Here is a 19,324-nt window from a genome sequence, read left to right on the forward strand (position 1 = left end):
ATATAGAAATACAGCATAGCACACCACAGCATAACTACCCTCAAGGACTTGTATGTTTACATTCTGATATATTTTAAGTACTGCAAGGTATTGTGGGAGATTGCCTGAGCACATGATCTTTAAGCTGAAAAGTTTCCCCCTAAGCAAAGACACTTTGCTTCCTAATCCCACCCATCTGAAGCATGTGCCAGGGCTGTATTCTCTGGTGGCTTCTGAGAAACTGCTCTTTGCTTCTTCGTTCTTTTTCTCAGGGCTCGCAAAGTCAAATGCCTATAAGGCCCAGGTGGGAAACAGAAGTATGTGAAGTAGGTCCTAGGGTTTCTGAGACCCAACTAGAGAGAACAGACCTTATTTAACTGGAGACCACTTACTACGCTCTAAACAGTTGTTGCCATTAGGAAATTCTGATTCATCATAAAAAAGATTTTGTAATTTTCCAAAGAAGTCAGTGATCCATTATTTTATATAAAATATACTGATTTTTTTAGACTGGAAACAAATAATGTTTTTAAAGTTTTGTGGACCAAACAAGAGAGTTTGTATCTGCCTTTTCATGATATTGATCCTCCCCCAAATCTTTATTTTTTAATGCTAATTGGATATATGATAGCACTCTCCTTGTTGTTGCTGGTTTTAACTGTCACCTACAGGCTGATAATTCTAAAGCCTGTATCTTCACCCCAGATCTTTGTATAGCTATTTGAATACTCAGCTGCCTCCAGAACTCCATGGCAGAATTTTATAACTCAATTAGCTCTGATATGCATACATAGTATTGCCTTGGGACCTATTTTTCCATCTTCATTTCATATCCTAACTTAACAGCATGACCTTCTACCATCTTTTAAGTCATAATCCTGGAGACCCCTTCCCCTTCACTTACATCAGCCATTAGTCAGCATTTTATTTTGCATACATAGGCTGAATGAATGATACATATAATTTTAAAGACTACAGTGGCTACACTAATCTTCAGAGAACAATACCTAAACACTTTATATGATGTGTTTTAATGCCCATTGCTTAACATGTTTTTAATTAAAAATAAGGTAAGCTTTTTCCCCTTGAATTTATAATTTGATTAACATGTCAAAAATTCACATAAGTAGTGAGCAACAAAGCAGGAACTGAATCCAGGTCTAGCTCCAAAGCCTAAACTCTGAGCTGGGTTTGGAAGGATGCAAACACTTCTACAGATGGAAAGAAAGAAGGTGGAAATATTCAAAGAAGTACTGTTGCCTTTAAGTATAAGTGAAAAAGCAGAGGCTGGAAAGTGAGAGACATTAAGTAAAGAGACACGTCTGGAGCGGATTCCTATGGGGAGATATGATGGCAAGTCACTTAAAACTATGGACTGAAGAGAACCCAGGTGAGGGGTGAAGAGGGACAAATGAGATTTTAATTTGGGTCATTTTATATTTCTGCATCTATCCTCTTTTCTAAGTAGATCCTGCACACACATGCCAGAACAATGGTCCTTGAATTCCAATTTTCATATCAGTTCCCTAGCAAACTTTCAGATGTTCACTGTTATCAAATCCTTTTCTTACCTTCTAAAGTCCTACACTTAGAATGGGTTTCCCCCTGCCTGCTTCCCTTCACTCCTACTCTGTACAGACCCAGTGAGACATTTTCCTGTGCCACCTTACCCCCTTGTCTAGGTTAGCATGTCTGCTTACTCTGCTCAATTCACTTTTATGCGTCTCACAACCCCCCCCCCCATTACTTTTATGTCAAGATTAAATTCCACTTTATTAAGGTTTATGTTTACAAAGTCTGGCCTCTTCTGCTATTACTTTTTTGGCAATTATTATATAATACACAATACCTTCTAATTTAACACCTACTTATTCTCTCATTTCATATTGTTACTTCTGCCTTTCCAGCAGGTTATAAACTTTTTACCATACAATATTACATCTAATATTTCATTTCAATTAAATGTGTGGCACACTGAAGGAAGCAAGACAGTTGCCAAATGAACATTCAGTTAACTAAAGTGACAATTGAACACTTGGAAAGCTGCAATATTAACAAGGGCAGAGTAACTTGGTAGCAAATCACAGACACTTAAAGAATATGAAGTGATAAGTAATTTGATGTCTCTGAGATAGTATAGATGCTCCAGATTCGTAGGTGTTGAGTCTAACCCAGAGAAGACAAAGAATTTGGTTTTGTTTTTTTCCTTATAAATTCCAACACCTAAGTAAATTGATCCAATCTTACTTCATTAATCAAATTAACTTAGGTAATAGAGTCTTCTTCTTTAGTCTATTATCTTGGACCTCTAAGAGATAGAAAACTGTCCTTCTGGCCCACGAAGGGAGAAAAGAGAAAATGCCTTCTGAAGTGCATTATAAATACACCAATACAGGTGGCACTAACTACCACTTGTCAATCATAGTATTTATCACATTGTATTGAGATTCTCAGTTGTCATCACTTGAAGTGTGTCACTTAGGAGAAAAGAGACCTATGTCCGCAGAGTGGAATATGCTTGGCAGACTAGACTTTGTAACTTGTCTTTGAAACCAGATAGAAGTTAGAGGATTTTAGTGAGTCTAACTGCTGTGTAAAAAACAAGGCTGGGAGTAGAAATATGAATGAACTGTTGGTGTTTGGATTGGAATTTCAAATGGATCACTGTGACATCCCTGCCTATGGACGGCATCCTGCTAGTACCGATAACTGAGGTGCAACTATCTTCATGAGAAATATGAACTCAGAGGGAGGATGCAGGCAGCTTGTATGACTACCCCTCTCACCTGGAGACTCTCACTGTAGGATTCTTAGCCTCTAAATCCTGAAGGCAATGTGTTTTAGTGAGCAATAATCTTTAGAATTCTTCACCAGGCAACTACTCACATGAAGTCCATAGAGAAATGTTTTCATTTTTTCTCATCTCCATAGTCATTAACATGCAATTCCTTACTTGGATGCTCAAAAAATTGAGTTAAAACATAGTATCTAACCATCAGTTCCCAAATCCCTCCATTCTCATACCCATACACCCAGTGGGTATTAGTTTAGTGCTATTATGTGCCAGTCATCATGCTATAAGCCAAGCACTAGGGATTTGTGCACAGTCACAATGGCATTCCAGTCATTTAGGAACTCACATTCCAGAAGGAGAATGTACAGCTAAAAGATAGTATAACCTAGCAAGGTAGGCTCAAGGTGCCATGGGATCATAGCAAAGTGGAGTCCAAATCAGCCTGGAGTGGTCAGGAAAGACTCCCTGGGGAAAGTGACCAGATAACCAAGAGCCATAAGCTCACTCGTGCAACTATGGTCCTTTATGTAGAATTGAAAATAATATGTGCAATCAAACTTGGTAAGTTATATTTTTCAATTTGCAATGAAAAATGCTTGTGATCAGCAATTGTTCTCTTGGTTCTTTAAAGTAAGTATGGTAAGTAAATATAATGACTTACTTTAATACTTTAATAAATTAAGGCTGATATTTTTATTTTAAAATAATGAAAGCATATAAGCAAACAGATCATACATGGTAACTGGTAAGTGGATATGTTATTCTGACAAGCCCTGATATTGGAAGAAATATCTAAAGATCTCTCTAGGTTATCTTATTCATTTGGATAAAGCAAGATAAATTTAATACTTAGTGGTAAGATAACTTTGTTTTTCTTTTATTTAGATGTTAATCAGAAAAGTATAAATAAATACTTTTTTGCAAACATATAAAAATCTCAAATATGTAAATTGAAAATAAAAAATCTGTATTATAACACTAAAGAAAAATAATTACTACCAATAATACGTGCGATCAGATTTGTAAGTTGTATTTTTCAATTTGCAATGAAAAATGCTTGTGATCAGCAGTTGTTCTCTTGGCTCTTTAAAGTAAGTATGGTAAGTAGATATAATGACATATAAAGTAAACATAGTGGTGTAGTCTTTTTCAATCTCTTCTATATATTGTGGTCCTTATGAAATGGAATCAAAAGGCAGTTTATGCTTTTTTCATTCACTATTGTAGCTTACATATTTCACATATATTAAAAGTCTCTAAATCATGGTGTTTAATAATTATATGCTATTTTGCCAAACAGCACATTGGTTGAAGTCTAATGATTAAAAAGCACTAGAGTATTACTAACACTAAATGGAAAATTTCCCTTTGAAGTTAAATAAATAAAGCATAAAATGTAGGAGAGGTCAAGACATTGCTATTCTGAAAATTAAAAAAAAACATCTAGCAGGAGTTCCCTCTCAATAAAATATTCACACTTGGATTATAAACTGTGATTTTATCACTTCTGTAGAATGAAGATGTTTTCACATTCACTTAGGTTTCCATAGCACATAATCATTATCAAATTTTTGTGAAAACAACAAGAATCAAAAGCTAAAGGTATATCTGTATTATATGTGTATATAACAGATTGTGATTATATGCTATATATATAAAACAATGTTGTTACTTCAAATTTATTCTGAAATATACATGTGTTTACTGTATTTTTTGTTTTCCAAAAAAATAAATCAATTTATAAGTATTATTCGACAAATGTATGTAGAATGTATGTACATGAAGGTTCATAATTCATTATTTTGAAGGCAGGGAAAAAACATATTTTGCAAATTATACATGCTATTGTCTCAACATATTTTTTTCCTTTGGTAAGCTGTGTGTGTGTGTGTGTGTGTGTGTGTGTGTGTGTGTGTGTGTGTATACACATTCTTCTGTATGTATATATACATATATGGTGGCAATTGTACTAATTATTATTCTGGTCTGACTGTCCAGCTCCCTTTAAAAAAACCAGTTCTTGCTACTCTATATTATGGGATTGAACGGCAAGTCACAGTTTTAGTATAGATGCTTATTTATGACAACTGAATTTAATAAAAAGCTTCTACCAAGAAAAGTAACTAAAAAGTGGGGGATGAGTCTGAAATTTAATCTGGAATGGAATGCATAGTGTTCCATCAGCATCTATACTAATATGCAATGAGATGTAATTGCCTTTACACATAGCATGTTCATTTTTTTTCCTCCCACCGATACCAACTCTTTTCCAACCTGCCTATTATTATAAAAGATCTGGTTTGCAGTCTGAAAATATGTGGTTGAGATTATAAACTGAGTATTTTTTGCTGGAAGTAACAGTTATTGATGGAAAATAGCAGAATTACATATAATAATGGGTTCTATAAACAAAAACTGAAGTAGTAATGTAGCATATCTTGTCTAGGAAATGGTTTCACAGTGTATTTGGTACGGAAAAGAAACTATGTTTGCTACATACATGAACGATGAACAGTGGTGTTAGAATACGTCCTAAAACCAAATATAATTATATTATAATCTGTTTAAAATGATTCTTCTTGTCTTCTGGCTCACAATAAAAACCAAACTCCTTATCCTAGCTTACAAGGCAGTCTGCAAGGCTCCTCCCTGCCTCTGCAGTGCTCTCTGCATGCTCCCCAACTCTCCACTCTACAGACCCCACTGCTGCCCCATTGTTCTGCCGCATTACTGCTTCTTGAAGTTTTCCATACAGCTTTACACTTCCTATGATGCTTTTTTTTTCTGCCGGGAATTTCTTTGTTTCTCTTTATGCCATGGCAAAATGTCATGCATCTGTCAAGACCCAAGTGGATGATCACATAGTTTTTGAACCTTCCCTAAACACCATCAGTGCTTCGGAGGATGAGAGATGAGGGGAAGAGAGTGGGGAAGAAGTTGGGGTGAAATCAACAACCGTGATTTCCCATATCATTCACTACTAGAATTTCCAAATATCTGCACAGAGTCTCGAGGTACACTGCTTCCAGGACAAACAGTGTATCTATCTTTGCCTGGCTATCAGCCAGGACTGGTGTGGAAGATCGATGCTCCTCTGAACAACTGATGTTTTTTAAAAAAATCATTCAACTAGCTCTATTAACTCCATAAATCATTATTACATTTTCAGGACATCTTTTTTCACATCTGCCTAGAACACTTTTCATTTTTTATCCTATTATGACACTGGCTCTTCTGTAAGAAAACAAAACAAAATCATATGAAGAAAGAAAAACACATATAGTCTCTATATACACAGAAAAAAATAATTGAACTGAGAACTATTGGCACAAGACAGAGAGAGGACTTTCATGATTGACAGCCTTTCTTAAACAGTTTGGCAGGACTTTAATTAATTTAAACATTCCCCAATTAAATATTGCTAAGTAATTCTTTAATGAGCATTTTCCTGACTATTCTCCTATAGTCATGAATTCAAATGACTAGCAATTTTTAATGTTTTTTGATGATTTGGGACAAATTGACTTTCAAAAGCATTCTATCAGTTTTAAATGTCACAACCATCTTCAATTTTAAATTCTCTCTATCTTTACCACCAAAATTAACTAATTAACAAAATTAACTTCAATTTTAAATTCTCTTCATCTTTACCACCAAAATTAACTGTATACATCATTTTAATTTCCTTTTCTCTGATTAGTTAAATATATTTTATATTTTGTTTACTAGATTTACTAATGCCAATGTGAATTATGTATTATATATCTTTTGTCCATTCTTATCAATATAAATAGTGTGTGTGTTGTGCTTATGTTATCCTTTATCCTATATAGTTGCATGAGATATTTTTCCAGGATGTGATGGCCTTTGTGTTTGCTTTATGTGAAAAAAATATATAAGTGTAGTGGAATGAAAATCTTTATGGCCGATACAGAGAAACTTGATCAAATAAATTATTTTAGAAGAATTCACCTTTAACTGACCTTACATATCTGAAGAGTCCATGACCTAGTATCATGCTATATCTCTTTAATATCTAGCCTATTTTTAATTTTAATCATCTGTATGGATAATCATATAGTAGAGAATCATGTAGATTTTAAAATAGTTTACACTTAAATGAATTAAGATTCAACATTATCTTGGTGTTTCCAAACAAGTTGAACTTTAAGAGTATACATGCAAAATCTTTCATTTTGAGTTTTTAAAAATACTTTATGGAAAGGTTGATGTGTAGCAGGTCATGTGGGAGAAAGAACAGAGTGTTAAGTTTTAATTGACCATGTGCTTAACATGAACAGAGTGATAAAACTGATTAATTAGAATGCAAATAATCTTAGGCTATACTTTATGTATATTATGCCTAAGCAATTGGAATTAATATTCTCACCTGGACAGATCATGTCTGATCATGATCATTAAGTATCAAAAATGTGGAGTTTAATTCTGGGTGTATGGGGTTAATTCGAGTCAATATATTTTAATGAAATTATGATAAATCCAGAGGACATTCATAATGCCAAAATTTGGGTGTTAAAGGTTTTAGAAACTATGTTATATAAGGAAATGTTATTTAGCATGGGAAAGTATGAAGGGGACGTGTGATATCTGTTTTCAAAAATGTGAAGGGCTTGAGTTATATAGAAAAGAAACTAGATTTGTGTTGTGTTATTTAATTTTGGTGAAAAATAAGTTATTAGGAATATCCAGCAATGAAATGGGTTCCTTCCCTCCTTTCTATCCTCCCACAGTTGGCAAGCAAACATTTATTAAGTATTGAAGATAAGCATTCCAGGCACTGTAACAGGCCCTTAGAGCAGAGGTACAAAAAGGTATATCCTAGTTCTCAAGGAACTTGCAATCTAATGGAGTTGGCAGATACCCATTTATCAATCTACCTACCATCAATCATTTTCCAAGTTGTATACAAAATACAGAGAGTGCAAAACAGGAAATTTGTCTATTCAAGCAAAAGCTGACCACATCTGTGTCCAACAGGCTTTCATCTAGATTTTTAAATTTATAGTTACTGTATCCTTGTGTTTCTTTCCTAAAATGAAGGCTTTGTGTAGTCTAATAAGGTATATTTGTGTAAAGCATGTTTAATCATACATAATGTTTATATTACATATTATTTATATTATAGACATAGATGATTTTAGAAAAATCAGTATAAAAACAAAGTGAAATGTTTCAAATGTTGTTACAGACCAGTAAATATGGAACTGAGCTACTTGGTTACCAGAGCAAAAGGGAAACATTCTGACTTACATGTTTTCCATGAAAAAGGAGGGAACATGTACACTTTTCAGGAGAAAAAAATGTCTTTCTCTTGATTCTAAATCTTTGGAGCAGAGAAGTGGTGAAATGCTTTTCATACTTGCCTTGGTAGGACTGTATGCTTAGTTGAAAATTAAGTAACTTAACCAAGGATAAACTAGTTTTAAAAGTAGGAGTGATAAAGGGTTTTATAATCTAACAAATTATGAAATTAACTACCAAAAGTGCAATGTAGAGAATCAAGCACTGACAGGAATAATGCACATTTGACTCTAACTTCCTTTTTTAGAAAGTCGAATTTCATGAACCTCAAAAGTACAGAGCACCAGTCAATGTCTGCGCAGATGGGATTTTCCTGAGTGTACTTGTTAGTTCACCTGGGCTTCCCAAATGGACTCTCTCCTACCTTGAAAATGGACTGTATCAGCAGTTTCTAGTTCTTTTGTCAGCAGACACCACGTTATAAGCATCTAGATGTTGTCTTCTACTAGATTTAAATTTATCAAAGTGTTATCTGCCCAGCACAATGTATGTTAATTTGCATTAATAGTCCCACCTTATTCCTTACGAAATTTATTTTCTTTCTTGCTTTAGCCCATTCCGTAACTTGAATCTAATGGCAACAAATGAGAAAAAAAAATTTTGATAGGAAAATGCATATTTATTTTGATTTACTACCCCATTGTCTTCATATCTTCTGCTTGATTTTTGCTAACATAACACCTGAAAAGTCTTAGCTGTCCTAAGGATGTCTTAATGATAGTGAAGAGAAAACTCACCACATACTGCTCATTCATTTATTCAAAGATATTTACTAATTCTGCTTCTTATGAAGCATTGTGAAAGATTATGAAGATATATCATTTAACAAGGCAGATAAAGCCCTTGGTACTAGGAGTTTATATTCTAGTGGGGAATATAGAAATAATGAAAATAAGAATTACAGACTTTGATAGACGCAGAGATGATCATAGGGTTGGTAACAATATAGAGTAAGGGAATTTGGGGCAGGGAGCACTTACTCTAGAGGCCAGCCGAGGAGGCTTTTCTGAAGTGGGGACACTGATGTGAGTCCCGCAGGTTCAGAAAAAACGAATGAAGAGCACCTAGATGGACGGGAGGACTGGAAAAAGAATGGCAAGTACCACGAAGCATAAATAAAAGAAAATGTTTACACACGTTTAGGAACCAGAGTTCCGTAAAGACCACCGAGTCTCCATCAGGGTGAGCAAGGCGAAGAGGTGGGCAAGAGTCAGACCGTGAAGGACCATGTTAGAGACCTGCAAGTTTATTCTAAGAGAATAAAAAGTCATTGGAGTCTTTTAAGTAAGGAAGACACACTCTCTGATTTATAAATTCAGAGGAGCACTGCTGGCTCCAGGATGTAAAAGTGGATGGAGAGCAGTAAGGAGTAGAAACAGGAGATTAATTATAAAATTATTAGAAAACTACTATTGATTTGGACTATAAGGATAAGACAGAAATGTAAAAATGTGAAAATACTGGTAATGTACTTTGGAGATACAAACAAGAGGACTTGGTCAGATGGTGAGCGACAAACAAACAAAACAGAAACTTAGGAAATAGTAAGAGCAAGAAGCGTTGTGAAAATATCAAAATGGGCAGTATGACCACAAGGGACTTGGCGGGAAAAAGGTGGACAACAGCAAATAGGAGAACTTTGAAAGAGAGGAAATGCAGAACTCTGTTCGAGCTCAAATTCAGTCAAGAAAGGGCAGGAAATTTGCACTAGTGTGTCAATTCAAAGTAGTTGTAAAAAAAATAGCTTATTCAAATAAATAGTGAAGAAAAAAATAAAGATCAATTCCTAACACACATAAGAAAATAAATTTCAAAATAGTGTTACAGATACAAAATTTTAAATGATAAACATACTAGAAAAATATGTGGGATGATATTTTTATAGTTTTAAAGACAGAAATACCTTTATCAGTATCACATGAACCCAGAAGCCATAAAGGAAAAGACACAGATTTAACTACCCAAAAATTTAAAATGCCTTTATAGTAAAAGGCATCCTAAATGAAGCTGGAAGCCAAAGGTACAGTAGAAAAATAATTTATAACATAGATGACAGAAGGTTATTTTCTATAGTACATAAAATGCTCCTACAAATAAAGAAGAAAGCACAGGCAGAGAGTTCACAAGGGAAGAGGTACACAGGTCTTATAAATACAGAAAAATATTCTCAGCTTCACTATTAATAAAAAATATGCAAATTAAAGCAACAATTAGATGTCATTTTCACCCATCAGGGCAAGTGAACATTCAAGAGACATAATAGCTAGTGTTGGCAGGTCATAGAAAAATAATTATTCTCACATTCTGGTGGTTGTAAATGTAAATAACATTTTGTTTTTGAAGAAAGGAATTTGACAATATCTATTAAAAGCAAAAATCCATATTATTTGATATAGTAATCTGGTTTCCAGTAATTAATTCTGCAGGAACATTCACACACATACACAAATAGTTTTACTCTTATTTGGTTTATAATATCAAATGTGTGGAAACAACCTAAATGTTGACCCAGAGGGCACTGAGCACATTTATCTTTTATTGACCATTTTGCACAATAGCATGTGCAAATAAAATTTTTCCTGACAAAATTATTTTTATCAGTAAAAGAATGAGAAAGCACTTACATACTGACAGAAAACATTTTATGGTAAATGGAATAAACAATAAAATATAGGTATGGAGTGATATTTTTATTAAATACATATATATATATGTGTCTGTATATTAGTATCTTATGTATATGAAGCTCTTTATGTCTATACAGATTTTTAAAAAGTCTGGAAAGAGCTATAGATCACTGTTTACTGTGATTATCACTAAGTGGTGGGAATACAGAATATTCTGACATTTTAGGATTTCTGAATTATTTGAAATGTTCACAAATATATTTTAATTTAAAATATATATAAATATGAAAAATGTAAAGTGCACAGGGCATAATATATTTGAAGTTACTGATGAAAAACTGCTTATTTTAGAATAAGCATGTAAGTTGCAAAAGTCAGCAAACACTGATTATAGCTTATGGTGTAATGTTTGCTATATCTGGAGAAGCATACAGCTTATCCAAAGAAAGTATTAAATTTCATTTTTTTTACCTTTTATTTCTAAAATACCATTGAACTTTTTATTGATGACCCTAGCAGTTTTCTTATGTCAGAGACTTGATGATGCTATGCAGACTGGAGTAATTTTGACTTAGGGTGATACTGTTTAAGACAGTCATCACTATGTTTATTGGGAATCCAAAAACATGTACAAGAAAACCTGAAAGATGACTGGCAGGTAAGCAAATCTTAAAGTAAAGCACTTGGGAAAATATGTTTCAAACAGCTGTAGTTATTCTTAAATCAAATAACATTCCTATAAAAAATACATAGGTTGGCCAGCGACTAAGGTATCCAGTGCTTTTTGCATAACATTTAAAAGAGCCTGTTAGTCATTTTTACACTTGGTGGTATTTATGACATGAAGTTGGCAATATAAAATAATGGAGGTGTCATAATTTAGAATTCTCAAATTTCTGTGCTGCATTACAAATTGTAAAAAGCGAATGTAAAACGCTATTCATGTTTGTTGGAGTAAATGAAAGTTATTAAAGATGTAGCTTTGAGCAAACCATCTTTCTATTTAAAGGGTTATGCAGCTATTGTCATACCGAGTCATGGGTTTCTTGTGGATACTGTACTAAGAGACTGTAATATGAATGTCAGGCAAAGTTAACTTTAGCATCTGATGCCCTGGGCACTTTATGGTTAGGCAAATTGTTTGAACTATGACTCTTCATCTTCACCACATACAAAATGATAATAATAATAATGCCTGCTTCTTAGAATTGTGTAAGAATTGAGGTAACTAACACAGGATCCCTGGCACATAATGAGCACCCTATGTTAGTAGCTATTATTATCAGAGGAGGAGGAATGAGTTTCCAAGAACTGGGAGATGTCAGCAGTGTCAAATCTTGCAAACTATTAAGAGACAATGAGGACCAAGAAACAACAATTGTATTTACTAATCTCTAAGTCACTGATGACCTTCAAGAGCACAGCATTCCAAGAGTGGTGATGTAAGGGAGAAGGTAAATCATGACAAAAATAGAATGAGCTGATGTGAATATGGAACTTTTGATAATAAGAGAAGGCATAAAGATAATAAGATGATGGTTTGAGAGACAGAGGACCAAGCCAAGCATTTTTCCAGCGAGGACATACTGATTATTTTCTATGTCTAGAGATGGATTTTATGGAAAAATCCTGGTTAATTTGAAGAATAAAATCCAGGTGGCTTCTAAAATGATGATGGTAGGGAATGAAGTATTGTTTGCTTATCTAATTTATGGGTAGCTCTTAAAGGAGCTGGAATTCACTGAGAAGCTGTTCAAAAGTTGATATGGTCCCTGTAAATACACACACACACACACTGCGCTTAACAACACACAATTTTGCATGTAATTAGGAGTATTTATCAGTCTCTTTAATGAACCCAATTCTCTCTCTGGATAATCCACAGATCCCAGATAATGTCACCCTTTCTTGGGATGTAGAAGTCATTTTGACAAATATGACTTTAGATTCATGTCTCAATTAAAATTAACAACTCAGTGAGAGGTAAAAAAAATTCCTATGAAGTATCACCAAAATATATTTATTCAAACATATGTTGCTTTCTCAAAATAAATAAAAAATATAAATAACTCTTGTAACATTAAGATTGCTCAGAAATAAGTGCTCTATGTAACACAGAAAATGTAATACAACTGAATTTAATTTAGTTGTAATTATATGCTGAGTATTTCCCAAGCACTTTTCCAATATTCCTAAAATTCACATGGGATAGGTTTTAGTTTCCTATGTTAACAGATGAAAAAACTGAGGCTCAGAAGTGTTAAGTATCTTACTATCAGATTGCAAATTCAAACCCATCTAGTTCAATAGTCTAGAGAAGAATACTTCTCCCTTCCTCTAAATAAACGATAAGAATATTCTAGGCCAATACATACAAAAGAGTACATATTAACAGAATCTGTGTGTGCTTAATGAAGTCCGCTTTTTTTTTCCTGGTCAAAATACAAAAGAACACAGAAAAAAAGACTGATGTCAGAGATCAACTATCCTTGCCATTCATTATTTGAATTCCGCTGCCTTTGACAAGGTTGATCACTATTTACTTGAAATCCTCCTCACCTCTTGGCTCCCATAAAATTACTCTTGCCTCATTTTTCTCTGAACTTTCTAACCCGTTTTCCTACAGTCCCCTGTCCTCTCCGAGCCCCTTAGGTAATGGTATTTTCTGAGATTTTTGTCCTCAGCACTCTTTTTCTGGCTCTTGCTCTCTCTGGGTAAGCTCACCCACGTCCATGGTTTCAGCTATCACCAAATGCCTGTCTTCAGTTCAGACTGAGCCCCAGAGCTCCAGATGCACACATGCAGTTCTCCACTGCTAATCTCCATTTGGATGTCACCTCAAGATCAGTATGTCTACACTCAACTCACCTTCCCCTCTCGAACCTGCTCCCCCTCTTGTGTGTCCCTTCCTACTTGATGGTACCACTACAGAATCATCTGTCCAGGCCAGAAATCAGAGAAATCGCCTTTAATTCTTACTCTACTTCCTTTCTACTCTCCCACAAGGGCATCAAGCCATCACTAAGTTCTGCCAACAGTTCTGTATTCTTGGATCTAAGTGCTTTGCTCTCCTCAGTGCTTCTTTTATTGAAGCATTTACATTTCTAAATTGTATTACTTTAAGACTCAACTGAGTGGTCTTTTTCTTCCATTGTGTCCTCCCTCCAATTCGTTCACCTTCTTGCAACCAGCCTGTTCTTGGTAAAGTACAAATATGATAATGTCACTGTTGTATTTAAGTCCTTTATTGGTTACCCTTTTTATTCAGACGAGTCTCCTTAGGAGAGCTAAGATCCTCTGTAGATCTACAAAGCTTCATCATTTGGCACACCTCTTCTTCCCCTCACATTCAATCCTACAGCCAGGGTAAAACATATTCAGTGGTCCAAACACACCGTGCTCACCCTGCACCGTGGGGCCGTGTCACGTGCTGCTCCTCTGGCCAAGTATGCCTTCCTTTTTCAAATAGCTCAACCTAAACCTAATACTCAGATCAGGTGACCTCTCCCCTAACACACCTTGGCGAGCGTGGTCATTGTCCTTCCTGCGTCATCTCTGGCAGAGCAATGTTTCTCTGGCATAGCTCTGTACTATAATACTTGAATTGTCTGTCTTTGCCACTGGAAAATCAGCTCTTTGAGGGCAGCAACTACTCTTCTAAGTTCTTATATCCTCATTTCTAGCATAGTGTGTTAAATACAGTTGCCTTTAATAAAAATGTTTAATGAATAAATGGAAACATTCATTATGTAATCTAGTGAATGAACGGATGGATTCATTATGTAATATGACTTTAGTCTTTGCTGTATCACTCACTGTCATATGATTAATGAATAAGTTGCCTGGAAATCTCTTGCCCTATTTTCTTCAGAACATTGCAATTTAATTAGAGAAAAAGATAAAGGACAATTCTTTTATCTTGCTTGATTCAAGTAATCTCAGTATAGATGTATTTTTCATCCTATGGACTCCTTGTAAATACGCTAAGGTAGTAGCTAGAAGACCTGGTTCAAACCCTGACTGCAGCTCATCAGCTACACGGTTATACGGTCTTTGGAAACTCAAGTGACTCCTTTGAGCTAAAGCTGGCTTCTGGACAATAATAAAATTTTCTTAATAAGATACATACATATTTCCCAGTACAGAAAGTAAAAATTTTCCTCTTTGGAAAATAAACAACACTTGAAAGAATCCAGATTTTAAAAAAATTGAGTTTTTCTAATAGTTTATGAAAGCCAAATCCCGTGACAATTCTGAGATACATCAATGCAAATTATGCATCATCTTGTCATTTAAGAAATGAAAAACAACAGGAATGTGACTCATCTTTGTCATTAATCAATCTCACGATGGGAAATTAAGAGGAAGAGTGAAAGAATTATTTCAAACCAACATAGAATCTTTCTATCAATTCAAAATAAGGAAACCTAATGATAGTCACGGCAGTCACAACACTCCTTTTTCTAAAAATAACTGAAAGTCAAATTCTGAAGTACCTCTACTAATAACTTCACAGGTCAAACTACCAGAATGTTATTTTTATCATGCTTAAGATTATTATATCAGCTCAATGCAATCTCTTAGAATGTCTTTTTAGAGCGTTATGTTCCTACAAAAGGAAGTGTACAGTGTTTAAACATTACTGAATTAAAACTAAAGGATTATATTATTTAGTACCCTTAGTTCAGTGAGTTTTTAAGTAACTACTACATAAATGGAAATGTCCGCAAGGCCTACAGGATATGGTATGAAATTTTCAATATATTTAGATCAACTAAACAAATACATTTCATAAACCAACCTAGTTTTACAAGTAGCACTCATCTTGGATATTTAGAGGCAACAAGTAAACCAGCCACAAACAGAACACATTTAACTTTAAAAAGAACAACTTTTTCATCCTTACTAGGGTATAATATTCTATTTTGATTATTACAACTTTCCAATCTATCATCTTTTAAGCTGTAAATAGGCAGATTTTTTACAGAAAAAGACACAGATTTTTTACAGAAAAAGACAAGATAAATAACTCATTTGAAGAAAGAAAAGAAAATGTTTAATCAATTGGCCTTTCCTATTCAAGTTTTAAAAAGTTGGAACTATTCAATAAAATTCTTTTATTATTTCACCAAATTGATAATACATGAGTACTAGATACATCTGAGTATGTGTTTCCTATTGCCCATCTGAAATTTAAGAGTCACTCTAGAAACTATTTGTGGGACAGTAAAGGGACTGCCTTATTAAAAACTAAATCTTTCACAAGATTTCCAATATAACTGGACCAAACTAAAAATTGCAATGCCTCATATATTTTTATCTTTTAGAAAACTTGGTGATAGACTACTTTAGTATTTTGGTTATTAGGTCTCATCAAATTTAATAAATGATTTAATATCCTCCTCCAAACTAAAATATCTCTGTTTATTAACCATTGGAAAATATAAGAAAACAGCCTGCTTTCAGACTGTTTCAAATGTTTTGCAAAGGACATATCCAATTTAACTAGTATGATAGGTTGCAAAAATAGGTATTTTGGTTCAATTATATTACATTTTATTAAAGAACATTGTCATATTAAATTTATTTATAAAATGTCATTTTTGCTATACTCCATACTTTGGATAGATAACAACAAAGAAATGCATACCTTTAATTAAATTTTGAAATTTGAATATTTGAGCTATTTATTACACCTATTCCTTCATTATTGAAATAGGTTATATTTTTCTTTTATCTGTATTTTATATAATTCAGTTTTACATTGAGCAAAGTATGACCTTCTAACAATGTGAATAGTTTAAAAAATGAAAACAATATTTTAATGTAATCTTAAATATTGTTAAATATAAAGTAAAATTATAAGCCAAAATTATTTTTCCACCTTCAGGAACTTTGAATTTACATCAAAAGTGATAAATCTGAGTTAACATGTTGAGACTTTGTAGGTCAAGTTTATGTTGTATGTAAATTCTATATGCAGAATTTAGATTGCCCAAAATGTTCTTAGATGTCTAAACTAATTTTGAAGCAGAATGAATAGCATTAATTTTTTTTATACTTCTGCTCTTTCTTTTTTTTATTTTACTTTTATTTTGGTATCATTAATATACAATTACATGAGCAGCATTGTGATTACTAGATTCCCTCCATTATCAAGTTCCCACCACATACCCCATTACAGTCACTGTCCATCAGCGTAGCAAGAATCAGCATTAAATTTTATCTTTCCAAAGATGACCAATATTCTTTATATATTCTGTCTTTTTTGTCTTTGAGTATACATTCCATAAAATAAACATATCCTGTTTAATGGCCCTTATTCATAGACAGACTGGATCCTGCAGTTTTACAAGGATCCACTGCACAAAAATCAGAATTAAAAAATCCTAGCCAGTTACATATTATATCTTTAATATCAAATTTAAAAATTCAGTCTGTATCACTGTGAGAAGTAAGTTTCATGTTAATTCTCCAGAATACTATTTTTATCCTCTTGAGCCCAAAGACCTAGCAATTGATATATGAGGTTGCCTCATACTTACTGGTTACATTTCACCTTTAATTGACAGGAAAATCACACACACATTCAACAAACACCAATCATCTGACCCACACTCTCTGACAATTGTTTTTTTCACAAATTCTGCTTAAAGTTGTTTATCATGTTCATTTGTCAAAAAAAATTTCCTTTCTTCATTAGAAAATGTGTTTTTCCCTTATTTACAGTTTATGTTTTAAGAAAATATTTTAAACCTACACAAAATTAATAATATGTGATTATGGAAAAATATATCACTAATTTTGTGTTACGTTTGGATTCAAAATAAGCAGACTTCAAATTACTTAGTTTCAATCTTCTCAATCCTAACATGTTAAAAAATAGCATATTATCTATATTTTACACCTTTTTCTAGTTTTTCATCCTATGTGCAGCTTCTTCTCAAATTCTCATGTTTATAGGTACTTTAGTAGTTACACTGTATTTTATAAAATATTTTCATTACATAAATAAAAATACAAATTAAAATTGCCCTGAATCTCATTAACAAATTATATGAAGGAGGGATTAGCACTCTACAGTTTATATAGCTGCAACTCATAAAACAAACCAGAACACTTAAGAACTTAATTTGTGACAGCAAAACAAAATAAACCAATCTATCTGCCACTTTTAAGAAAGTCTTTCAAAATTTAATTAAAAAATAATAATATTTAAGTAGCAGCTTATTGTTGACAAAGTACATTCGCATATATTTGGATTATGAATTATTTTTAAACTTGGTAATGTTTTTGCTGATAGAATCTCAGAAGAGCCATGAGAAAATATTTTACAAAATAAATATTATTACTTTATATGCAGAACTACTTTAAATGTTGACATCCTTTTCATAACTTGGAACACAAAACTAATAACTTATACAATTTTCAAAAATGACTATCCACAAACTTAGCTCTAATTTATATATGTTCCTGCTTAAAAATAACTCCCATCTGCTATAATGCAATATTGATTTTATCACGAAATACAACAAACAATTTTTTAAACTAAGTAATGCTTATAGGAACTACAGAATTCCTTAGACAAAATACAATTGTGGACATTTACAAAATGTCAAATGCTCTAACCCCCTTTTGAAACCAAGTTCTAAAATAAAGTAATAGTTGGATGGCAAAACTCAAGGAAAAGCGATCAGGTTAGCTGTGAGATGAATTAATGGCATATAAACATGAATTCAAATAATTAACTTGATGAAACAGAATAACTCTAAATATTTAAAAAAGCTTTGCTTTCAATTTCAGTTCTTTGTTTGGTATACTTTCCTATAGTGAGAGAGGACTTCTAAAATTAAAATATGCTCAACTTGATATAATAAAAATACTCTGTAATTCAGACTTCAGATTTTATTACTGTTGTGCAAAATTTTATATAGCAACCATTCTTATATTTCTTACATAATCTATAACCATTACTTAACACATAAATTTGAATAGTAGTAAATTAGCATGTAAAGCTGAGGAGATATTTGAAACATATGTTTTCTTCCAAGTAAAAATGCAATAAAAATGCTATATTGACTGATCATATTTCAGAAAGTTTTAAATTAATACACAGTTGACCCGTTTTTACATTAAGTTATACAGTGTTTTGGTGGGGCACTGTACAACTAGTTCATTATGGCATCAGGTGAGGTCAACCATTTAGATTCATTGTGTGGGATAATAGATCAGGCTGCGTTGGTTTGTGAATTCAGGTAGACAAGAGACTAAAATGATTTGGTACCAAGGTAAGGATTCATGGAGTTATATCCACAGGATACATGCATTACGTGATAATAATAGACATTTACAACCCAGAATATAAGAGCAGGGCAGCCTCAAGTGACATCACCAGATTATCTGCAGCGTCAACCAACCGGTCAGAATATATATCCTCCACACCGCCACTCCCCTCTCATTCTCACTGTTAGCTAAGCTTCCTTTGCCCTCACCAGTGTAAGAGATCATGGTCTTCTTTAAAAGCAAGCCATATGCTTACTCAAGTGAAAAGCAAATAAGAAAAACCAAAGGAACAGAATAAAAAAACAGATTGAGTACAATT

At 33.3% G+C, this 19,324-nt stretch overlaps 1 protein-coding gene across 10 annotated transcripts in view; it reads right to left on the reverse strand.

Moving 5' to 3' along the window:
* Positions 1–19,324, reverse strand: part of GRIA4 (glutamate ionotropic receptor AMPA type subunit 4) — a 392,195-nt gene that overhangs the window by 370,125 nt on the left and 2,746 nt on the right. The window lies entirely within an intron of this gene.

Source organism: Manis javanica, chromosome 6, assembly GCF_040802235.1.
Source record: "Manis javanica isolate MJ-LG chromosome 6, MJ_LKY, whole genome shotgun sequence".
In the NCBI taxonomy this organism is placed as follows: domain Eukaryota; kingdom Metazoa; phylum Chordata; class Mammalia; order Pholidota; family Manidae; genus Manis; species Manis javanica.